Source organism: Perognathus longimembris, chromosome 17 (genome assembly GCF_023159225.1).
Source record: "Perognathus longimembris pacificus isolate PPM17 chromosome 17, ASM2315922v1, whole genome shotgun sequence".
NCBI classification, from domain to species: Eukaryota; Metazoa; Chordata; class Mammalia; order Rodentia; family Heteromyidae; genus Perognathus; species Perognathus longimembris.
Genome location: NC_063177.1, coordinates 29,950,082 through 29,976,658, shown reverse-complemented (window position 1 = coordinate 29,976,658; position 26,577 = coordinate 29,950,082). Strand labels below are relative to the sequence as shown.

The window sequence follows — 26,577 nt, the reverse complement described above, 5'->3', positions numbered from 1 at the left end:
GTGGTTAATTGAATATGAGTCTCATGAGGACTCTTCTGTCCAGGCTGGCTTCAAACAGATCCTCAGATCTCAGTCTCCTGAGTAGCTAGGATTACATGCATCAGCTACGCATGCCTGGCTATCTAATGCACTATCAGCAGTCACAGTGGAAAATGAGACTGGGATATTGAGCAAGATATTCACTTCTTTGAACACTTCAAAATAAATCTGTAAGATTCTGAACTCCTTTGACTTCACTCTAGTATTTTCTGTTTTCCCAATTCTCTGCCATGAAAATTATTTATTTAAATTAATAGCATTTTAACTGTTAAAAAGCTAAATAGAAATCATAACACAAGAAGCCATTTGTAAGTAAATATGCATTGGAACTCTCACCAAGTTCTGGGCAAAGGCACAGATTTGAAGCTAAATAAGAGAAGAAGTTGAAAACGCTTCTAAAACCAAGAGAGAAAGGGTTGGGCAATGGAAGCTCAAATGCTTCTGTGAGTAAAATTATAAATAGTCGTGAAAATCCAATCTGATATGACAAGTAAAGCCCATAGAAGGTCAGGTCAGGATATCCAACATCAGACACGAGAGGCTGGAGATATGTTATTTCCCTCTTATGACCATTTAAGGCAACAATGTAGAATACTTTAAAAATAGATCTTTACTGTCTTTATGTAGTTATACAAAGGAGTTTCTATTCAACAACACTGTTTAAGAATACAATGCTTCTTGATCATCGTTACCCCTTTCATCAATCCCCCACATCTCTTCCAACACTACTCCTTCCCTCAATTTTCTTAATTTTGTAGGATAGGCATTGAATTTTACGACTTCATTTTGATCCAAATGGAAGGTGCAATTCTTACTTAGCACAGTAGCTTTTCAGTTTGGAATTAATAATGCTAATTATCACTAGCACATGCTAATAAGCATTTAGAATGGTCCAAGTTTCTGCCCAGCTGTTTATCTACATTACATCCAATAACAAGCACACTCACTGTAGGAAATGGGCTGTGCTACTTGATTTCCATTCTATATATGAAGGTCTTGGTACTTAGGCCCCCAAACTGGCTGGAAGTCCCACTAAACTCCATTGGAGAACTGAGACTGGCACTCCCAGCCCTCTGCCACCATTGCTCCTGAACATAGCCTGGGTGTCATAAACAGAGATCCATGAACTCCAGCAGGACATTCCTGTACCTTCAGCACATAGTTTTAGGTTTCAAAAAACAACAACAAAAAAAAAAAACACTTGATCACTTGGTAAGAGTGAAAAAAATCCACAAGTCACAAATAGTTTCTATTATTTGATCATTGGCATATTCTTAAATAAAGCCTTCACCAATTCACAGTTAACTTAAATATTCTTAAATAAAATGAATAAATAAATGTTCTCTAATAAAACCTTCGCCAGTTCATTCTTAACTTTCCAAGTAAAGACATTGGTTCCCTGTATTCCTGGAAATAAGTGGAATGACAGAACATTCATGCTAAAGCATTAAGCAAATAAGTAAAATGAGCATAAAATAGAATTCATTCAACATTCAAATGAAGAAGGTGATACTTTATCTCAGAATTCATAATCTTGGGTGTATTGTAAAGAAGGGTAGGTATCTTGGGTATTTGACTCCCTCGTTTACATTATACAAAGAGAACTTCACATGATGCAACAGTTTGCAAATCATAAAATGTTAAATCGCAAGTAATGCACTTCAATCAACACAGAACATTCAGAAATTAATTTTTTTCCAATGAATGTCAATGGTAGCTTACAGATGGCAACCAGATGAGATCAACCACAGGAACCAGGGTGAGAAGGAGGGATGGATGGATGAGCACTGTGCTATGGATATCATCTGCTCTGCATCCTTATTTGAAGAGGCAGAACCCTTTTGCCCACTAGAGTTCATATGAGAGTAGATTACAACACAAGGACACCCCCCCAAGTAGATATCCAAAGGCTTTGAACAAGGTCAGTCCCTGTGGACCTCGCTACCACATCAAGCACAGGTTGAGGATGTTAGCTTGCTGGATTTGCCCATCTTGATGGATCAAAGAGTAGTAGGTATAGTACAAAACAGAGATCCAAGGTGTACCTCACATGTCACCTGAGGTGGTAGCAGATAGGCTAGGCTTCTGTAGCTGAAGTCTATAGAATTGATCAGAAGAGGCCCATCTATGATGCCTTAAACTCTTATGCAGTAGAAAAATGAACTCCACCACAATATGTACAAGAAAATGCAAATGGTGGCTTCAGTTTTTTAGTGCTGCTGAGAAGCTGACTTCTTCCTGCCTGGAGCCCAGGTCCTGGATGCTGCTCCTTTGCTTGAGGTATTCCCCTCTCCCAAATGCCTCTTCACTCAAGTTCTGAGGCAGGCATAGAACCTCTGTAGGTCATGAGGAATAAAATCATCAGTGCCTATAAAAGCACTTGGGCAGTTCTGGAGCACCAAACACTCAACATTCTTAGCAATCATCACTATAGAATATGAATTTCTTCACTAGATATGACCCTCTACTTCCCTAAATTATACTTCATTGATCTGTCTGGATCAAATTGCCAGATTTCACCTTTCCTTGCTCCAATCATCATTTTGCATATTTTGATGTGTTCTCTCTAAATGGTCTAGTCTCTGCAATCCAGGCCTCTGCAAGAAAAGCCAGGGTTGTATTAACAGAGCCGCCCAATGTCCTGCACATAGTTAGACATACTTGGCTCATTTAGTGACTGAGATAGTTAATCACTTTTAGTCTTCTTTCTTCCTTTTCCTATTGTGGAAATAAGCTCTACAGACAAAAGGTAAGCTTTTATGTAGTCTGGGAAACCAAACTACTACAGTGTTTGTAACTGCTTTATTTATTCTGTACCACAAGAAAAATGATGGGTACCTTCACATAAGGTAACTACATAATACAGTCTCAGGGACAGCTCTGAATAATGTTCAAAGTAATCAGTGGTATTACTGTGAAATTGTTGCCCAAATGAAGAGTTCTTGTCCATTGAATCTATGAGGCAACCATTTTCTTTGTCCTACTTTTGTGGTTAAAGGACCAATTATCCAGGACAGTAGTAAAAACTTTTCTCAGTAGTGAGACAGTCCTAAATTTGTTTCTTAGCAACATGTTCCTCAAAAGGATGGATGAGTACAATATTTTTTCAGCGTAATTTTTTTCTTTGCCAGTCCTCGGGCTTGAACTCAGGGCCTAGGCACTGTCCCTGAGCTGCTTTTGCTCAAGGCTAGTGCTCTATCACTTGAGCCACAGCAACACTTCTGGATTTTTCTGTTTATGTGGTACTGAGGAATTGAACCCAGGGCTTCATGCATGCTAGGCAAGCACTTTACCACTATGCCACATTCCCAGACCCAGTATACTTTTTTGATGTGAAAAGGTGGGGGAATGTATGCCAGACTATGATTAGAGCAGTCTTCATACAACTTCTCCCATTAGTGATATACATGGCATGATCTTGAAACCCACTAAGGACCTAGGTAAGAAATTCAGTCCAATAAAAAAAATGCATCAAATACCTACTTGAGTGAAGACAAAATATTCCTCTTTTTCTATGGGCCCAACAATTTCATAGCTCAATTTTTATACCCTAACAATTTCAAAACTTAATCTTCATAACTAAAAAAACTGAACTATGGAGCTAGTCTATAGCCCCAGCCTATAGACAGTAGAGGGAGACTTAGACGCCTTGCTAAAACACTAAGGGATCTCCCCATGTGAAAGTTAACTGAATTATACTCAAGCAGGAGGAATGAAGGTGGGAAAAAGTAACCTGGGAGAGAAATTGGGGGACAATAGTACAGGTGGATGGCCAAGCTCCCATTTCATGGATGTGTTTTATGTTTTTAATTTGATCTCCTAATGTGGCCTGCTAATAATAATATCAATACCAAGTTGTATTTATCAAGTCCCTACTGTGAGAGACTATTTTCCATTACTGTAACATGCATCTGAGAAAACATCTAATTTGGCTCACAGTTTTTGCAGGATTTGGTCCAGGAGGAGTAGGTGGTGTACTTTGAGCTTGTGGAATCACATCACTGTGAAGCGGGAGGGAACAGTCTCACATTCCTCTTTGAGGACATACCTCCAGCCATCTAAAGACTTTCCATTAGGCACCACCTCTTAAAGGTGCTATCACTTCCAGCAGTGACCAAATTAGAAGCCAATAATTAAATACTTGGGCCTTTGAGAAACATTTTAGACCACAGCTATATTGCCCACACGAAGAGTACTTTGAACTATTTTACATTATCATCTTAGCCTTCAAAATAACTCTTTGAAATTGCCACTAGTATTTCTACCAATCTTAGAACACTAAATCAATTTTCCAGAGTCACACAATTACTAAGCAAAATGACAGGACTTAAAAAAAACATTGCTCACTGAAATGACCAATAAGACTTAGATCAATGTGGGTGGCAAGATCTCTCTGTAGGTCTAAGGATACTATGATTTGAATGCTCAGTCATAGAGATAACCTGGAACACTCAACGCAAATACAGTAGTTGATATCAATCATGGAGACTTCCCTGCCACCACTAATAAACCTGTTTGCCTGAAAGAGACCCCTTTGGATACCACCACATAGATTCTTAAAATCTGGATTTGGAAGCCAGCTGAATTGTCTGGTGGTCTGCCACACTGAACAAATTGCCTTCCAAGCACGGCACAGTCTAATTGTTCTTCCCTTTTCTTTGCCATCTTGAATAAAGAGAAAACTGGCATTCAATCAAATCTCCTTCCAATGTGGCTGGCCACAATCTTTTTTTCTTCTATTTCTTGGAAATGAAAACTATTCACTTGTCCAAATAGGCATGAATTAAGAAAAATTATAATTTTTCAGAGGACTTTCATTTAATAGAACATGTCAGAACTGGACTTTCAAGAACTAGGTACAATAGCAGTACAAAGTAGAAGTGAGAGGATGCTGTGATTCTAAGCCACTGAATGAAACAACTAACCTCCTCAGGTTTCCTCTCCAGTACGGGACCTGAGAGACAGTATCAAGTGGTATTGAAATTCCAGGATATTCAGGCTAGGTTACTGAGTATGTATGAGATGTGTCAGTTGACTTCTTTAGGGGCTATATCTCCCTGTACCTGTGAGAAGGCACTCCCCCCAAAATGTAGTTTCAGCATTATTTCTTCTCATCATCACTTCTCACTACATTTTAGCCACTGACTGAACCTTCAAGGAAATTCAATGCTTTGTTTTCATTTTGATTTGATTTCTATACAATTTTAACAGTTTTTCCCCTTCTTTCTTTGTTTCAGAGGCTACCCTTTAAAGACAGGCATTTTACTTGCAGCAAAATGTAAGTACATTTCCTCCTTGAAATGCCATCTCCTAAACTCTAATTCTGAAAACTCCCCACTCATCCTCTAAGACATCCAACTCACTCAACTTTGCTACATTTTTAAACTCTGGCTCTACTAACACAGACAGTTTGAAGCTAACATTTTACACTAATGATCTGGTGTAATATCATGAAGCATTATAGAAACCATTTTCAAAGCCAATTGAACCTGATTGTGGTTGCAACAATATTTTATCTATCAAAACTATATGAAAGTGTGAGGGAAGGAATTAATGCATATTTGTTTAAACATCACACCCTTCTTAATATTCAGCGGTTTTCAAATGTCTGTCTAAGTTACTGCTCTTTGCCCCAGTTGGTCCTCACCATGTTGGCACAGGCTGTTTCTTGTTTAACAGCTTGGTAGTCACCTTAAGAAGTCCTTACTGTATTATAGCCACTCCGTAAGTGTTCTTTCTACAACCAACCTCGAGTGTATTGTTTAATTTTGGCACTCCCATGGTCTAAACCCAAATTACAAATACCTTTGCTTCTGGAAGACAAAATTTTAGTAGGTCTGAACTAGGAGTTTTAAGTTTTCTAAAGTTTTGCTGATATGAGTGGTAAATTTTCTCCCTTTTATTGTTTAATGTATTGAGTGGTTTTAACCAACTATATGGATACACCTACATATGTATATATTTATGAAAATGTTATCTGTATTTGGAATAAGCTGATAATACCAGGTACAAAACCCAGGAGATATATTTAGGTTGAAGATCCTAGCTATTCAAAACTTGTTCGTAAGGTTCAGTTGCTTGTCACTATAGTTAAGATCAACATGATAAGGTGGAAGTTTGAGCAGGTAACATACAGAAGCTACACCAGTTCACAGTTCCCGATTTCAGCAGAATTTCCATTGAAGAGTGAATGTCAGTAGTCACTGAGGCACTTAACTAGGCCGCTCTCAGACCCATCAGAATGGAAAAAAAATCTCACTTGAATTATACAAACCATACATGCTTTAATAAATTCTCTTTTGGACCATTCAATCCCTGAGAAAATGATGCATGCAACTGAACTGCTAGAAAAGCTTCGTTTTTACTGATTTCCCAGGGTGACTTTTTTGTTTGCTCCCTAAAATAAATGTATTCCGTTGCGCTATACCAAGTATTCTCACATCAGCACAAGAACATCCAGTCTCAACATTATTCAAATTTAATGTCAAAGTATTACGAATTCACTGGAATTTTTTTTAAATGGCAATCTCTGTATTATATTGCTTTGGTCTTTACTGCATTATCAAGACACCTGCAAATTATGAATATTTTAAGCAGCTTTTCCCAATAAAGTCATGTTAGATTTTACAAGGAGTCCTCCTTTCATGTGCTATCACGGGGATGTTGGTTGTATAAAGGTTAGTTTTTTACTATGTCCTTTCTTTTGATTGTGGAGTCCTGTTCATGGGGAATTGCTTACATTTGTTTTCTTGTATATATTTTGTAGCACTGTATATTTAGCATCACTACTATTTTAAGTTATCTAAGGTTAAATCCTAATACATATTTGGCAATGCTCATCATGAAAACTACATGAAGTGCAAATTGTTTGCTTATATTTTATTTAGTTTTATCTTCATTTTGGAAAGCTATTTTGATGGGTTTGGCTTTTCAGTTGTCAGCTTTGGTATTTGAAAGATACTGCTTTGTGGTCTTTGGACTTGCATACCTTCTGATGAATAATCTCCTATCACTCAATTTATATTCATCTACATGTATTAGACACTCCGGTGACTGCTTTTAAGATTTTTTCTTCTTTCTTTTGATGGTTCTCAGGGGGTTGGCATTTGCTAAGTAGGCACTAACCACTTGAGCCACGACACCAATCCTTTTTGCTTTGGCTATTTAAAAAAAAAATAAGATTCTTGAGTATTTTCCTGGGGCCATCCTTAGACCATAGTCCTCCTACTTATGCCTCTTGCACAGCCATCATAACAGACATGAACCATCACTCTCAGCTTGTGCTTGAGATGACATCACAATAACTTTTGGCATGGGCTGACTTGGAACCCTGATACTCTGAATCTTCACCTCTCAAAGAGTTGGGATTATAGGCATGAGCCATGAACCTAGCTAAAGATATTCATTCTCCTTATAACTATTTTGGGCAGTATTTGGTTATAATGAACCTATGTTGTCTTTATATGGTTTCTTTTTAATTACTATATATTTGTTGTACAAAGGGTTTTACTGCAATATTTCCATACATGTATGTTTGATCAAGTTCACCCTTTCTAGTCATTTTCATATTGTTCCAACTTTTAAAACAATTTTAACAGGTTTGATTGTTCTATCTTCTTACATATTGGGAAGCAGTGAATGAAAATTTAGAGCAGCATTTGAAGTCATTATATACAAACATAAGCACATAAATGACTATAACCTAATGATCACTTTATCAAAATTTCTATGATTTTGCTGGAAACATCATTAGCTCCCAGATTGAGATAAAAGATAAAGTCTGGCTCTTTCTACAGGAAAAGTTCAAAAGTTGATCCATTTCTGCCATATTGTTTTCATAAAGATATACAGAATACATGGTGGCCTGTTTTATTTAGGAGTACTCTGAGATGTAAACATTTACTGGAAATTCATGCCATGTAAATAAAATGGGTCTATTCAACTTCTCAACCTTTGAGGAGCTCTAGGAAGATGGATCTGACCCAATGGAGTCAAGGAAATGCATTCAAATCATCAAGCAATGATGGTAGGGGCTGCTTTTAGTGACCATTCATTAGCTTCTGTGAAGTGGGCCTGATGTTCCAATGATGACTGTACTACCAATCAGAGTCCATTCCACAATGCTTAGCTATGTAGAGACTGGAAAAAGTCTTTTAAGTGCAGGTCTTGGAGGTATGTGGAGGACAGGTAAAACCCCGACCTCATAGAGCACAACTTAGTCTACCTCACAGAGAACTAGGGCTAAGCCATGGATGGAGCTCAAAAGTAGCTGCATGTGGTGGTACATGCCTGCAATCCTAGTTCTTGAGAGGCAGAGACCAGGAGCTTTACATTTTTAGCCAGCATGTGCAAAAGAGTAGCAAGACCACCATCTCAATAAACAAGCCAGGTATTGTGACACTGCATATGTAGGAAGTATGGATACGAAGTGTGAGGTCTGAGGTCAGCCCATACACAAGCAAGTGTCTTATCTGAAAAATAGCTAAGGATTGGAGTCATGGCTCAAGTGGTAGAGTGGTAGAGAGCCCTCTTACCAATGTGAGAGAGAGTTAGTACTGCCAAAAGAATAAAGGGGGGGGGGGGGGCGGAAAGGCTCACAGCTAAGTTCTAGTGTACTCTCAGAAGTGGTGTGACTTTGAGACTGTGATGCTGTTAGTGAATCCCTTTGTTTCTAAGTTTCTTTATTGTGGGGAATGACGGAGGAGGAGGGAGACATTTTTCCTTGCCTCCTTCAAAGGGTGTTCTTAAGGTAACTACCTAAGAATATCCAGGAGCACCTAGAGACTCTCTTGTAGGTGTAAAGGATATTTTAGGTGATTGGGGGCTCTACCTGTTGTAGTGGGAGGAGGGGAGTGGGGGGGGGGGGAGAGGAGAGAGTCCCTGGTCCTCTGGACTTAAAATCACTACTGCACAATGGGGGGAAACAGAACCCTATCATGCTAATCTTCACCCCACACAGATTTACACCAATTTTGTTTGTTCAGCTACCCATATTCCTCAGGCCCCTGCCTCTGGTGAGGGAAAGCTGTCTTCTTTCTGGGAGGTATGGGTGAGAAAGTTGCCAAGCAAACCTGAATTATCCAGAGGCCTGTAAAATGCGCAATTGCTTTTTAAGAGGCATAGTGATATTGTGTGTTCTTTTCGATTTTTGGCAGTAATGATTTTCTGCAATTTGTGGTTTTGCAATTTCTCTTTACACAGACAACACCCTGGCTCTCATTCAATGCCCCACTGGTGGGGCTTGGGGCGGGGGGTAGACTCCCTGGAGCTCTGACTGCTCCAGAAAAAGAAGGAAATGTTAATAAGCCAGAAAGAATGCTGGAGACTAGTAGAAGTTGGTTGATTTGGAAGGAAGACACAACCTGTAATAAATTGCATGACTATAACTAGATTTTATGGGGGGACAGAATCTCATCAGGTGGACAAAGAGCTGTTCCCCTAAGTCCTTGCTTGTTCACTGTGCTTTGAGTTATACCATTACAATCTCTTCTTTTTTTCCCCTATGTTCAACATACCTAGCATGGGTTTTTCCAGGGGCTCTGTCTCATCTAACCTTCTCTGGTGAGATTTTCTTTAAATATTATGTCTTGTAGTGTCCACTTGTCAATTATGCTTACTTGGTGTCTTTTGTCTCCATTCTGGTTGCCTTTACTCCTCCTTCCCTGTGGCTGAAATGTTCTTTACAGAAGAGGTTTGGGACACACCATTTATCCAGGCAGAGTGATTTGTGCTGTCTCTATTCATCACCTCTGGAAAGGCTTTGCAGATTCATTTGCTTTCTTATGGCTGCTAGGCACTGTGCTGAAGGATTTAAAATTGTATTCCTCTCTGCCCATTTCTTTACATTAAAGCCATTCTCTGTGTATCAGACTGTATTCTCAGGAGGTATGCTTGCTGCTCCATGTACACTTTCCATGTACAAAGACCACAGATTTGTTCTTCTTGTCATGACCTAAATCTCATTGCTTTTTTGCTTCAAAGAAGAAGATACCACCACTATACCCCAAAAATCTGTATTGGGGAAAACATGGATGTGTGTGTGTGTGTGTGTGTGTGTGTGTGTGTGTGTGTTCTTGCTAAAGGTTTAGGGAATTGTTCCTATTAAGGATCACAAATCATGGCATTCAACATGATGTGGTTCTACAGCCTACCCCACAAGCCTGTCTTCTTCACAGCAACTTCTCTCAGAGACCTTGCCTGTGTCACAAGGTTGCCCAATCCACTTTTTTTTGTCTTTTCTTTTTGGTACTGGGGATTGAACCCAGGATGTTGCACTTGCTAGGCAAGCACTTTGCCACTGAGCTACATCCCAGCCCAAAGTTTGTGAGACGTGTTTTTTTTTGCCAGTCCTGGCCCTTGGACTCTGGGCCTGAGCACTGTCCCTGGCTTCTTCCCGCTCAAGGCTAGCACTCTGCCGCTTGAGCCACAGCACCGCTTCTGGCGGTTTTCTGTATATGTGGTGCTGGGGAATCGAACCTAGGGCCTCGTGTATCCGAGGCAGGCACTCTTGCCACTAGGCCATATCCCCAGCCCCCTGGCTTCTTTTTGCTCAAGGCTAGCACTCTGCCAATTGAGCCACAGCGCCACTTTCTGGCCATTTTCTATATATGTGGTGCTGGGGAATCGAACCCAGGGCTTCATGTATACGAGGCAAACACTCTTGCCACTAGGCCATATTTCTTGCCACTAGGCCATATTCCCAGCCCCCAATCCGCTTTTGAAATACTCAATATCCCCTGTCCTTTCCTAACCCAAGATAGACTCCCTGTAGCTCCAGGTCATTTGTTCTGGTTTTGCCTTCTGGAGCAGCTCAGAAGAATTGCCTCCGTCTTGTACATGACAACCCTCCAAATATTTTGGAATCTGATCCCATGTACTCTCCAAGTCTTCCTTGTCCAGGCTAAACATCCTAGTCCTTCAGCCATCCATCATGACAGGGTGAAACTATCCTTTTCCATTTGTCCCAGTTGTCTTTTTCAATGTCCCTCTTAAAATGTTACAGCCTGAACCAAAAAGGATACTACTGGGATGGCTAACCATTACATAGCTCTGGAGAAAAACAAAACAAAACAAAACTCTCCTTCCAGATGTGTTATTTCTATTACTTCAACCCAAGAGCACATCACAAGTTTTTTTTTTTTTTTTTGGCCAGTCCTGGGCCTTGGACTCAGGGCCTGAGCACTGTCCCTGGCTTCTTCCCACTCAAGGCTAGCACTCTGCCACTTGAGCCACAGCGCCGCTTCTGGCCGTTTTCTGTATATGTGGTGCTGGGGAATCGAACCTAGGGCCTCGTGTATCCGAGGCAGGCACTCTTGCCACTAGGCTATATCCCCAGCCCCCACATCACAAGTTTTAACAGCATTTTAGTTTCAAGATGAATCCTAAAGCCTTTAGATGGGTTACATAAAAGCTTCTGCAAAAGCAGATTTTTCTCTGCCCTGTGCTTCTGCACTTGGTCTTAAATAATATGCAAATCTTTACTGACATGTAGCCCTGTAACACATATTAGTTTCAGAATATTCATGGAAACTAGGAGGAGCTTTTAAATTCAGATTCTTTTAAACTCTGTCCCAGTTCTAATCACCTCTTGACTTCACTCAGAGATTTAAAAAAACACACAAAAACAATGCATACCTGGATTTTAAGCTCCTCAAAGATAGAACCATGTTCTATTCATCTTTATCTATTCTGAAAAGTTCGTGACATTCCCCTGAACAATTGGATACTTGATAAATGCTTTTATTAACTCCATCAACAAAAATCAAAAACTGGCCAGCTTTCCAACACCCTGACAGAGACCTACCTTATTTGATATCAGTACCATTTAAAAGTTAAGACTAATTTTACCATTATAGATGGACTAACAGTGGGGCCACCAAGGTACTTTGCCTCCATGGTAAACAACCTGGACTTAGGAATATGCTGGTGAGTACATTATATGACCTCTCTGGATCTATTTCTAACATATAAAACATGATAACCTGATAGGTAACTAAGATGGCTGATCCAAGTAAGAAATATAGAAAACTACTGGCAATATGAAAACAATTCATAGTACTAGTAGTTATACTGTTGTTGTATTCTACAGATAGGAGTTGACACCCTATCCTAATAAAGTTAGGCAGAACTTGTTCACACCAACACATAGATTCCAAAACATAATTTTGTAATCAAAATGCTAATATGACTTCAATGTAACTGCTTCTTGCCACCTAAATTCATGTGAAAGAAACACAAGTATCTAAAAACAAAATAATATGAAATTTTATGAAAGTCCTTCAAAATGGAACTATATGACCTTCCACAGCAAAATGTTCCAAACATCTTCCTTATCTAAATTGCTCACTATTCAATTTCCCCTCTCTCCTCTCCTATTATAAATACTATATAACTCATTCTGTTTACAGAGTATATGATTCTCTCTCCTCTTATACTCAGGCCCAGTCCTCCAAAGTATTTTGCCACTCATAAGTTTATTGTTCTCTAATTGTAACAATTCCATTTGTGTGTATATGTTTATTATAAGGCTTACTGAGATGACCAACATGTAGCATTCAACATATAAAGACACAACTTCCACAATTGCAAATTCTATTCAGCTAACTGGTTCACACAGAATACGTTTTTTCTCCCTAACATCTTGTGTCTGTAACTATGGCTGCAATGAATGAATAAATATAGTTTCCATGTAACTGTGGTTGGTATTTCTGTCAATAAAAGTGATCAAGACAAAACTAAAACAACAAAGACTATGCCCTAGGTGTACCTTCTTCACAGCCTCTGTGCACACTAAATAATTGTGTTTTTGAAATTCAGTAGCATCAGTCCTCAAATTTCTGTGCTACTCATAACATGATCGCTATATAGAGAAAAGTCCTTTTTGTTTAATCTGCATTATGAGCAGTTCACACATGAACTTCCATAATGAACTTCCATAGCTAGTCAATGAAATAACTAAACCTTGGTTTGTAGTACCTGCCCATTTCTATGGCAGAAATGCCCTACTATGACCATTTCAAACCACCAGCATGTCACCAGATGCAGAATTAGAGGGACATTCAGTGGCACACATTTATATATTTAAATATATGAATAAAATATATACAAATAACATAAAAGCCATAAGTAATAATACAATGTAGCAAAATAATTGGGAAACAACAAGCTTTGAGTATTTGTTTCCTTTCTTTTTTAATGTAAGTTATGTAACTGTGAATTTATGTAATTTAATTTTTTAGAATGTCTGTGTTGGGGGGTATGAGGGACAAGGTAACAAACAGTACAAGAAATGTATCCAATGCTTAACATCTGAAACTGTAACCTTTCTGTACATCAGTTTGATAATAAAAATTTGGAAAAAAAAAGAATGTCTGTGTTTAGCAAATAGCTTACAATTGTCTAAAAAAGTCTAACAATTGCCCCTTGTAAACCAGTACAAACCCTCTCTTAGCCTTCCTCTTGACACAGCAGTGGGGGAAGGAGTGGGAAGAAGATCTTGAATTATGACTCTGACTATTTACAAGAGAATTTTTCCCAAGTTACTAATTATTTTACAACTATTTTACAGTTTGGCAAAGATGAGTTTCTATGTCTCCAGGAGCCATTTCACACTATCCTCATGATGAAAAACATCTTCTTCTTCAGTATTATTATTGACTCAAAGATATTTAGACTGTAAGGATCAGAAGCTCAAGTTAAAAAGGAATCAGAAGAGAGACTTGCTAGAATGTAGATATTTGGTAAAAATCATAAATGTAACACAAAGTTTACTTGGACATTATGCTACCTGGAACTGGAGAGCTCTGTAAGAAATGGAGCACTATCAAAAACCAAAGAATGGAAAATTGAGTTCATAAGTGGAATAGCCCAATTGCCACTGTTTCTATCCATGATTTCACTTGTGCCTGCTGGGGTTGTTACATAAATATGTTGAGCACTTTTGCTCTTCCATTGATGTTTTATGGCACCAAAACACAAAAAAAAAATATTGCTTGAGGTCATTTAGGAATTTCATGGACAGATTCCTAACTTGGTGGATCCCTAATTTACTGAGCCTTTTCCATCTTACTTTTTATCTCCTAAATGGTGTCATGTCAGCATCCAGATGAAGCAGGTTAACTTGACCACTTCCAGAATGATTGGAATGAATTTAAGACAGCAGAGCACCAAAGCCAAGTGTTCAGGAAGCTAAGGCAGGACATGAATACCAGGTGTCCTGTGCTTGGGGCCAAGATCTTAGACAGCTACTTGTGGCAATAGGAATAAAGCAAACACAAAACAAAGACTAAGTAGGAAGTTGAGGAGTCATAAGAAAATCCCAGACAACTGGAAGGGAATCACATACTATCTTCACATTGCCATTTAGCCACTTACCACTCACAGGGGTAGGAAAAAAAAGAGGCTCTCATACTCAAGAAAAAGACTACAAAGTGGCACTCCACATCCACTTCATATTGGGTACCCCCAATATGAAGCTATAGTCATACATGCTCTGGTACAGCTGGACCAAGTAGAATTGGGAAAAGATGAGAAGACATGGTGTGATTTGGAAGCTCAAAATATGACTGGCTTATGTAAAATTCAACAGACATTACAGAAGCTGTTGGATCAATGAACTAGGGTAGTTAAGAGCTAAGGGATTGAGAGAGTTGGTAACTACTTCTCATCATGGGAACCAAATCAAGAAAAAGTGTTTAAAGGACTCTACTTATTAAAAAAATTACATTGGGCTGGGGATATGGCCTAGTGGCAAGAGTGCTTGCTTGCCTCGTATACATGAGGCCCTGGGTTCAATTCCCCAGCACCACATATACAGAAAACGGCCAGAAGTGGCGCTGTGGCTCAAGTGGCAGAGTGCTAGCCTTGAGCAAAGAGAAGCCAGGGATAGTGCTCAGGCCCTGAGTCGAAACCCCAGAACTGGCCAAAAAAAAAAAAAAATTACATGTAAACATGCATTTAAATTACATTATAATTATCAAAATTGCTGTTTTAATCTCCATTTATACTCAAAAATATTTGAAGAAAGTTATGTTTTTAAATTAAAATGTGAAATTATCAAGTTGTATAATTCTGTGCATGTGAAGACATATGCAATTAGATGAGTCTCCCTTGCCCTGGGGTAGAGAAGTGTGTAGGTCTCAGTGGTCCTGCAGAAACTACCAGGGAATGCCAGTAGGGGCAGCAGAGTAGGAGTAAGTAGGATGTTAGAACAGATTCTGAGAGGCAGGCATGGAACACAGCAGGATGGCTGGAAGAGCATAGTAGCTATGGATGATGTTTTCCTTCTCCACTCACATCTACTACACATGAACACACTAATGTCAAAATGTATATGAAATACGTACTCTTTCTCAGATGCTGTGCTCTGTAGGCTTGGTAAAGAAAAGTCACTAAAGAAGGAAGACCAGGGATGTGCACTGTATAAGCTTTGATTCCAGTGGAGAAGGCAAAAAGGGAAGACTAACTTTAAGGGAACATCTTTTTCTGTGACATTTGCAGTGAGATCCCTGTAGGGTTGGTATTGAATATCACATCTAAAAGAAACCATCTCAGTGTCTCAAAATTATGCAGCATGAGTATCTTTAGCCTCCTACAGGTTGATGTCTAGAAACCCTTTTTATAACTAAGATCATTAATCTCAGGAGCATTCCAAAAGAGAAGGAGGATTGACTCCTACTAAATCCATAATGTCAAATTTCAACTGTTAAATAGATCTACATAGGTAGGTAAGTTAGTGTATTTTCCTTGAAGAAAAAAACTATACCAAAGGGCTGGGGATATAGCCTAGTGGCAAGAGTGCCTGCCTCGGATACACGAGGCCCTAGGTTCGATTCCCCAGCACCACATATACAGAAAACGGCCAGAAGCGGCGCTATGGCTCAAGTGGCAGAGTGCTAGCCTTGAGCGGAAAGAAGCCAGGGACAGTGCTCAGGCCCTGAGTCCAAGGCCCAGGACTGGCCAAAAAAAAAAAAACTATACCAAAATCTCAATTATAAGTAAAAGTCTGGTGTTGATGAGACTCAGGAAATGGCATTCTTATTCAGTGTACATGCTCCAGGCAGTGGTGGAGATAACTATTACATTTTGGCTTATTGACTCTCCACTTTTTAGGTCACATGCTGACCTATTAATAAGGCCTTTCTCTAAATCCAGTTCAATATAATTAATTAGATTTTATTTCCCTTAGTGAAAATCACATTTTAATTGTGCTTTTCCAATATTCCACTTAAAACTTTTGTCCTTGTATGCACATGAAACTTGGTTATTTCTCCAGCTGGTTGACCTTGTTCCTTATACCTGTGTTCTTACATTCTGGAGAAATCTTCTATCCATTGTATTAACAATGTTCATGGTGTCTGTCTTAACAATGTTCAGTGCATCTGTCATTCTTTCTTCTGGATGCTTTGAAAAACCCAAAAGAGCAAAAGAGCAAAATGAAATTACCTAATTCAAAGGAGTAGCCTCAATACCAAGAAATGAGAACGTTGAACGAGTAAGTGGCCCTATGATTCATTTTCACGGTGTTTGGATGTTCATACAAGAGATTAGGTGCTGTGTCATTCACAAATCCTGGCAAAATGCCTGCCAGCAGCAGGCGAGTGTCACCAGGTACAGATATTCTCAGCAGAGTGGTGAGATCTGCAGTTCTGGAACAAGAAGTGACTGGGTAAGGAGAAGTAATTGTTTCCCAGAGTTTCACCTTGGACATCTGGAGCTTGTCCCAACTTATTCCTCAGTGAAGCCAACAATTTAGGCCTCTGCTTTGTGTTTAGAATGGTTGAAGGAGGACCTAAAGAAGGACCTCTCAGCTGCCAATGTTTTCTTCTGTTCTAATTTCAACCTATGTTCTTAGTCTTGGTGTTAAAGGTTTTTAACATCTCCATGTGCGTTTCCTAAAAGAGGCTTTCTGTAATATTTTCTGATTATTTACTTGTTTGTAGACTCTTGGACTGTGCTGGTTGTAGCTCCAAGGAAACACTACCTATATTTTAAATTCTAATATTCAATAGTTCCTGCTTACTATATGTAAATGTAGCTATCTAACATTCAGCAAAAGAGGAAAAAAGAAAAATAACAGTGAAACAGGGAGGAAATTTCCCCACCATCCCACTCAGTTACCATTTGGTAGGCACAGGCAGGAGTCCATGTGTGGGAAGGCAATTCATTTCCTGCCCTCTGCCATCATCACAGTGAAGAGCTTAGCAATTGGTGAAGCAAACCTGGTACATGTGTGTGCAAACCTGGTACATGTAATGTGCATGCTTGCATGTGCATATACGTGTGTATTTTTAACCTTATGGCACTTGAACACAAGCTAGTACTCCTCTGCTGCTAAGCAGTGATCTTTCCTGCACACTGCTTGTATTGTACACACTAGTTCCCTACTGCTTTTTATGTACAACTAGGGAATATTCCCTCTTATTTCTGATCATCAACAATGTTTACTTTCCATAATAATTTTAAGCCTGAATCCTATACAAACTATAACTTCACTGTGATTCTGAAATTTTGTCAGTAACATTTAAAAGCTGATAGTCAATCTTAAAGCAATTGCATCTGTATAGAAGAGATCATTGCATTTACAATGTTTTAAAGGAGAAACATTCATTTTAACTGTGTCATTAAAATGAAGAGTAAACACAGTGAGAGCTAGGAGACATTATCAAGAGAAAAGCACCTCTCCAGGGAAATGAGAGTTTGACTTGTATTCTGAAATGTCTACATAGACCTTCCAGAGATGTGCTGGTAACTGGTTTTTGTAGTTTTGCTACAGTACTAAGTCATGTTTTATGGATTAGTTTAATAGGAGGGCTTTGATGCAATTTATTAAAAGAGAAGACAGGCAGTATCAACCTACTAAAAGGTCAGAGTGAAAAAAGCAGATGGTTCTCTTCCTCTGATCCAAGTGAAAATGATCCTGCCTGTCAAGATAAAATCATGTAGATATGTATGTCATTTGTCCCCAAAGAGGCATCTGCAATAAATGTTGCTCATTTCTTTCACCGCAACAGCATCATCTGCTCTAATAAAATGAAGGGGGGAAGTCAGTAATAGTTGCAAGGTGATTCTAATCTGAATTACAAATAGAATTTGAGGCCAAACAAGGTGGCTCAACCTGTAGTCCCAGTTACTTGAGAGGCAGAAATCAGGTGGTTACAATTTGAGGCTAGCCTGGGCCTCAAAGTTCCTTAGTCTCAATGGCTAGATGAGGTAGTGTGTGTCCATCAGTCCCAGGAAGCACAAAGAAGATCACATCCCTGGCTGGCTTGGGCATAGAGCAAGATTCTACCTCAAAAATAATGCATAAAGCAGTTGGAGCTGTGGTTCAAGTGATAAAATTTCTGCTTTGTAAGTGTGAGGCCAAAATTCAGCCACCATACTGCTAAGGGAAGAAGGAAGGAGGAAGGGAGGGAGGGAGGGAAGGAGGAGGGATAGGAAGGGGAGATAAAGGAAAGAGGGAATTTGAGACATACGCTGTTCTGGTAGGAGTATACTTTCTGATCTGCCTGCTTGGAGCAAATCTTCCTCATTCATAACTGAGTTTATAGCTTTTGTCCCCAAGAACTACTGTCTTCAAGAAGATCAATTCATACATAAACTATATATATGTATATATATATACACACATATACATATATGTATATATATATATATATCATCTGATAATACATAATTTGTTAGTCACTGATCTACTTCTCCACTTCTGTAATTGAAGTCAGTGGCTGCAGCTCCTGTTCCAAAGTTGCTACGCTATGTTTGTGGAATTCACTTTGTTTCAGATATTTTCTTATTACTTTCTTTACAAACCATTTCTGCTCTACCCTCCCTTCTAGGTAGAACTCTTGTGTTGAAGAACTTTATCCTATTGAACAAATAGTTAAGGAAAATGAAAAGTTTTATTTTTACTAATGAAAACAGGCATGTACCAACAAGAACTTTAATTTTCTGACATGATCACTGCTGTTATAGATGTTTCATTTCCATAAGGAAATAGAAACTTCCTTCTTTCAAGTATATCTCTTAGAAATACGGCCTGTTTTCCTGGATGTATATGATGTATCAATATTAATCACACTAAACTCCAATCCACAAGTGTGAAAAAGTAGTCATAACATAAGGAAATCTCCATCCAGCGAACTTAATATTAGAAAATCTCTAGTTTCTTCTCTAATGCACAAGCTTCTTTTGTTAGTCAGCTTATTCTGAGAATACTGTATATGTTTTCTTCAGCTTACAACATATTGTTAACCAGCTTGTTCCAAAAGAACTTCAAGGCAAGGTCAAGGATCTACCGTTCTGAGCATAGTAGTCAAGTCCTTAAGTCTACACTTATCCATACAACCATATATATCAGGAGCAGCAAGAGAAAATAAATTACTCTGATAATTGATAAGTTCCACTGTGCAAATGGAAACAGAATAATTACCAAGAAGCACTATGTAAAGACACTTGAAATGGTTCTTTGGTAAACAAAGTCACAAGTCTGAATTTGATGACAAGACAGGAAATTTAAGGATTTTAATATTTAATGTATTAGAAGGGAACTAATTTAAAAGCTTAACTTAAAAAAACTGAGCACCACCTGTACTGAAAATAAGACAGTTATTTCACAATTCCAGGCTAGAAAACACTTGGATCATATTTCAAAAGTATACAATGCTACACAGTAGCAAATATTAGCATTGATTGCTACTGATATATTTATTATGTTCCAGGCATTAAACTAATAATTTTGTACACATTTCTTAATTATTTGATTTAATCTTACTATTAGTACCTGACAGAAGAAACTGAAGGAGAAAAAAAAATGAAACTGAAGGAGAGATTCAGCAAAATCATATAAGAAGAAAATGATAGACCTAAAGTTAAACTCAAGTCCATTAGAATTAAAATCCATGCTTTTCCCTGCATTTTACTGTACTTCAGATTGTTTTTTAAGACTAAATGAAACTGTTACATTCTATTATCCTTGCCTTCTAACTTAGCCTTGGTATGTTTCATCGAATGCAAATCCATTTTAGATCACAGATATTGAATTGTGCTTGCTGCCTATGAAATGTCTAGATAAGCAGGATTGTTTTTACCTACTGTTAATTCTAGAGAAGAATTGAATAGCACAGTGTCCTTCAACTGGTCGTGTATAAAATACCTCCATAGCTGATAAGTCATTGCTCAGGAGCAAATGACAATGAGACACTCCGAAGTCAGTAAACATGCAAGCTTCAGGAAGAGAGATGAAAGAAGAGGATCTTACAGAGTGCTTGTCCTTTATGTTGGAGACTACACTGACTGCTCACCACAGTCCATTGCCAGGGGACAGGACCACTACCTCACAGATAGGCTCAGGGATATAAGCAAGGCATGTAACTGATACCCTGGGTCCTTAAACCCAAGTGGTGCCTCATGATTATAGGTGGAGGGAGAGGGAAGGCACATGTCCTTATGCTTCCAAATATGCCTGTTTGTCATTGGTTCCCCAAATGTCTGCCTCTCATTTGTCCACAGCAACAGCCATAGTTTCCGTGTACCACATCATGCTCTGTGCCAGTGACTTTCCCATGTTCCATACACATGTTATGCCTGCAGACACAAATACTTGTTGAATGAATGTAAGATTTAACACATCATTTAATAATCAGAGCAACATTGTGAGGCATAACAGACTATTTTTACATAAGTGGAAAGCAGAGGTTGATCAAGGCCAGACAGAATAAGTGGAAGAGCTAGATTTCAACCATCTCTTCAACCCCTAAGCCCAGGCAGTTCCCCACTGAGGTACCCTCCACAGAGGTGAACTAGCAGAGGATTTTGCTGTTAGATTCTGCGAATTTATTTTATGACATTTGACTTGGATGTCTACTTAACATTTGTCACAATTTCTTCAAAAGGATCCTCTGAGGCAAGGATGAAAGTATATACTGTTCATTAGGGGGTGCCATCCCATGAAGCTTGTGGTGTCATCCCATGAAGCGTGGGGGAGAAGCCACAGAGGACAAGGAGGACCCAAATGTCCTTTTCAAGTTTCTACTGTGGCAACTGAGCTGAATCCCACTGAAGATATGAGTGTCAAGGGAGACAGGGGAGATGGTAGACCAACACCATGGAACGGAGCTAAAAAGTCCAAGCCACCAGAGTTGGCTACCATGGCTCAGAGCATCATTAAGTGAGTAACCAACCTATAGCTGAGTTCATCCTGATGATGGAGATGTTTATAGGAAAAGGTTGTTTAAAGACAAAAAACAGAGGTGAAGGAGTTGCAGATATATCATATCTGTGGACAGAAAATCCCAAACAATTTTTAAAATTACAACTACCTCCACATTTGCAAATTCTAAGGACATTTCACAAAAATCCTAATAAGATTATTCATAGAACCTAATAAACTGATTTTAAATTCTGTATGAAAAAAGACAAAAAGCCAAGAAGAACCAAAGAAATTCTGGAAAGGGATAAGGGGGGACAAACTTGTCATTACTTGATAACTAGACCCAGAAAGTTGCAGTCATGAAAGTGCTGTGTGTTATCACAGGAATATGATAGAGATTCTAGAGGTAGAGCCTGGTAGGGTCCTCATAGATAAACTCAGAAGTCATGAGACCTCTATGCAGAAGACTAGGCTCTTCAGTGCTGTGGGTCTGTTGCCTTTTTTATATGAAGATAAAATAGAAGACAAGCCCTTTGTTTTCCTCCTTATGTAAAGTCAACAGTCTCAAATAAATCAATTTACCAATGCTTCTGAATTTTCTACTATGCCAGAATAATCGGAACTCACCCTACCCTACACAAAAAAACCTTGAAATTGTTTTACCCTACATATATATTTACACACTAGTTGAAATACGGTAAGACTATTAGAGCCCCTACTTTAGATACCCTTGATCCACAGCCTCTTGTTCTTTATATGGATAGAAGTTGGTCTTCACATAAAAATGAGACAGACAAGATGATAATCCAAATATCTTTAATTTTCTATTTCCTTTCCAAACATTCAAACCTTCTAGTTTTACTTTTTATTTAGAATCTACTCATTGTTGAGATATACTTGTCACATCATTTTGCTTATAAACATTCTCTCTATCCTCTGTTATGTTTCTCCTGCTTCAAAATTCATAGCAACTTTCATCTTACATATGTCCTTGAAATAATCAAGGATATAGTTGATTAACAGTGTCTGTCATGGGCACAGTATAGGAAAGGAAAAACACATATATCTATAATTTATATTTTAAGGGACATCTTCTAAACTGGAAACACAAATGTAATTATTATTTTGCTAATCTAGAGAGTTTGATATTCAAAATAGTGGATCAATGCAAATTTCTTCTCTAGTATTTGTTTGTATAACATCTGGTTGTAATCATTCACACAAACTAGGTCTGTTCATCATATCACAATCATTCTCAACTAAGAGGGAAAAACAAACCCTGAAGAGTTATTTGGCTTGGGTAGGGGATTAGGAAATAAATAGTCCAAAGTTTTCTTTCTCAATCAATACACAATTATGCCTGATCATACACTTAAAATAGTGTTGTAGGCTGGGAATGTGGCCTAGCATGCATGAAGCTCTGGGCTTGATTCCTCAGCACCACATAAACAGAAAAAGCCTAAAGGGGCGCTGTGGCTCAAGTGGTAGAGTGCTAGCGTTGAGCAAAAAGAAGCCAGGGACAGTGCTCAGGCCCCGAGTCCAAGCCTCAGGACTGGCAAAACAAAAACAAAAACGACAGATAGATAGATAGATAGATAGATAGATAGATAGATAGATAGATAGATAGATAGATAGTTAGATTGATAGATAGATAGATAGACAGACAGAGAGATAGAGAGATAGACAGACAGACAGAAAGACAGACAGACAGACAGACAGACAGACAGACAGACAGATAGATAGATAGATAGATAGATAGATAGATAGATAGATAGATAGATAGATAGATAGATAGATAGATAGATATAGTGTTGTTACCACTGGTTATCATCTGAAGCTTCATCACTTCTAAATAACATGGGCATCTGTCCCCATACAGGAAAGTTGGAGGGCAAACTAAACCTGGCACATCATTTCACTTATTAAATGTATTTATATTCCAACTCTTTCAAAAAAGGAGCTGAAGCTTCTTAAAATAGCCACATACAATCTTCAATCTTGTTAATAAAAAAGATAGCCTCGTTAATTAAAAGAAAAAAATATTGGTCATTTTTCTTCCAAAGAAAGCCAAACTGTTTACTCAGTATATCTTTTACTAGACTTCTTTACTGTGGGAGCTTTGTACAGCTTATCAATAGTATAAAATGAGGTTTCAACGGTAGCTCCTAAGAAGGGCTTCTGAATGCATAATCTATAACTCAAGGAGTAAAGTAAGAAATACAGTATTATTTAAGTTATTTTAAGATTAACTTCTTAAACTGACAAAAAATGAAGCCTCTCTTTGGGGGCACATTTCATCCTATTTAAAGCAAAATTTGACTGAGTTGCATTTAGATCATCAGTGACTTGTTAAACAATTAGCAAAGACTATAAATCTCTCATTGAAAATGGTTCAATACTATTTGAGAATCATTATCAGTCTCAGAACTGCAGAGATTTGTTTCTCCTTACAATTGGTCTTTATATGCACCACTTGAACTCAGCTTGTTTGTTTCAACTCCCACTGGACAGGAAGCTTGAAAACAAACATGGGAATGCATATTCCATCAGAATAAAAAGAAGGGGAAAATGTACTCTTTACCTGACTTACATGACTTTAACTCCTCTGTACACCACATTTATAACAACAACTTTTAAATTTTTTCTAATGAGGAAAAAGAAGGAAAAGTAGGAGAGGCATAAGAAGAATAAGAAGAAGGTAAGAAGGAGAAGGGAAAAAAAGGAGGAAGAAATAGAAAGAGGAGAAAAAAAGAACAGGAAGAAGAGAAGTAGCCCAGTGCTTCTAGCTTCTGTACTGAGATCTTTGGTCACCATGAGAAAAAAAAAAAAAAACAATTAAATTGGAGAAGCTATGCAAGAATGCGTTAATCTATTCACTCACCCATGCATTTATTTACTCAACAGATATTGAGCCTACTCTCTGTAGAATATTGAAGAGAATAAATTTTAGAGGCATCTATTAAATTATAAACTCTATGGGGAAGGTAAAAAATTGGCTGAAGGCAATTCTTTCAGGTGAATTATAGACCCTGGTTTATCCACAGAACACAAGATCACAAGCTAGCTTCCATCTGCTACTCAGAAACTTAGTGGATGATGATATATGCTTAGAGAATGAAAAATCCTTTGTACATCTAAGGTTGTCATCACATTAAAAAAAAAACAAAACCTCAAAAGCTATATGTTCTGAAGTCCTTGGGGAAATAAAGTGTTCTGTCCAAAGTAACACAGCTAACTGGTGATGGAACCAGGACAAGAAATCTTATAGTATCTTCTGTTCATTTAAAAACCAAGCAGATACATTTTCATCAGAAATATGTCAATGCATTTTTAGACCAGCTAATTTTGTTTGCTTGGTTACTTTAATCTCACTTCTTAAGGAGTATTTTTTAATGAAATGTATGCAATATAAAAATAATAAATAGAGAAATCTAGAAAAAAGGAGGGAAACTTGGTTGACAACAGATAGCCTCAGTAATCTAAATACATCCAAAGATTCTGTAAAAGTGAGGAAAAATGGGTCACCAATCAATGAATTCCCTAGCCACTGGGGAAGAAGGGAAACTTAAGTCCTGCCAGACATCAGATCCAAATAGTCTAGATTCCTGGGACAAAGAGGACTGTTCTTGGTCCTCAATCTCAATGTCAATCCTCCTCAGGTCCTCAGAATAAGCATTGCTTTTATTGACTCAAGAGCAGATCTTGGCAGGTTGGCTTCTGAGCCATTCTGAAAGCCACTGAGCCAGTGAATGTGTCACTTGAACCAGTGAAATCATCTAGACAAGAGGTCAGAGAATACTGTGGTCCTGCTCTTTGGTTTCATCCAGGGACTGTACTTATCACTACGAGGAATAACCCTGGACTTGCTTTGATCACGATCTTTCAATGGTCCCCAGAACTGGATAAGTGTCTTCACATTTCTGTGAAAGCTGTATGCAATAGTATTCTTAAACTTTAGTTTTTAATAAGGACTGAGCAATGGAACATTTAAGGCTATAAAGGTCATAAATTCTGTCAAAGATTTAGAGAACAAAGAGTCGGTATTACTGAAATTTTTTATGGTGACCCAGTTGAGTTTCATGAAAATTAAAGTGCTTTAGAAGAACATGTGTCAGAAAATATTCAGAAGAACAAAGGCAAAAATTTTTCCTACATATTTGGTTTCTATGAACTGTGCCTTGTCCTCACCCTCACCACAGGTAATGTAATTTATAGTATTCTGAAGCATTCCAATGCCTAAGGGGGTGTAAAGCATACATGTTTTCAGTAATTTTTAAGATTGTGATGAAATAGTGTTGATGGCTAATAGGATTCTGAATGTAGATGAAGCAAAGCGGGTGTAGCTTTAATGACAAGGTGTGAAGGTGCATTTGGCTCAGACTATTGGCCATGCACGTCCTCCAGCAACTTATACAGATGGCCAAGCTCCTTTCCCATAGGAGTTCTCAGTAGTCCTCACCCTTGGTTCAGTCTGCAGTATCTATGCAACTGTGGCACTATGTCTAGCCTGATTTTCTTTTTTTTTTCTTATTTATTGTCAAAGTGATGTACAGAGAGTTTACAGTTTCATACGTTAGGCCTTGGGTACATTTCTTGTACTGTTTGTTACCTCCTCCTTCATTCCCCCCTCCCTCTCCCCCTCTCCCTCGTGAGTTGTTCAGTTGATTTAAACCAAATGATTTTGTAAGTATTGCTTTTGGAGTTGTTTGTCTTTTTATCCTTTGTCTCTCGATTTTGATATGCCCTTTCACTTCCCTAGTTCTAATTAACACCGATAGGAGCACCAAAAAGAAAAGAAGATTCCTCTGATTCCTCAGCAGGCTAGGGAGCTTTGCAAAAGACCTACACGAAGGTTGTACCTGAGACCATAGACCTTGGCCCATCTTAGACCAGTACAGAGAAAGGGAAGAAATTCTATGCATCTGCACACCTATACACAGAAGCTGTGGATCCCTGGTGTCCATGATATGAGGGGGACATGGTGGGGGAGAAGAATGGTAAAGGACTGAGAGAAGCTGCGCTGTGGCAGACAGCAGTCCTATTATGATAAGCCTCAGTCACACTGTTGCTTTGCTATTTTCTGAACATCATGCCTCTAGCCATGAGTTCTATAGTAGTTGAAATCCACCTACCCTAAGGTTTACATGACTGCTGCCAAGAAGGCAGCAGAAAAAGGAAGGGTGAACAATGAAAGAGGCAATGAATGAACACACACAGGAAGGTTTAAGGGTCAGGAAGAATGGCAACAGGGAAAGGAACTCATGTTCAATCCTACCCTTGACCATGGGTGCTTGACTCTAGGAGGATTCTCTTTTATGCCAGCCTTGTGTTTATGCTGGGTGGCAACGAACTGTGTCTCCACAATGCTTGCGTCAGCATCTTCAGAATACACA

At 38.5% G+C, this 26,577-nt stretch overlaps 1 protein-coding gene across 1 annotated transcript in view; it reads left to right on the top strand.

Moving 5' to 3' along the window:
* The first annotated feature begins 5,281 nt into the window (after positions 1-5,281).
* Ankfn1 (ankyrin repeat and fibronectin type III domain containing 1) overlaps positions 5,282-26,577 on the top strand; it is a 241,402-nt gene continuing 220,106 nt past the window's right edge. Inside the window, exon 1 of the mRNA XM_048366617.1 lies at positions 5,282-5,317. The gene's annotated coding sequence lies outside the window, so the exon portion shown is untranslated. The remainder of the gene's footprint in view (positions 5,318-26,577) is intronic.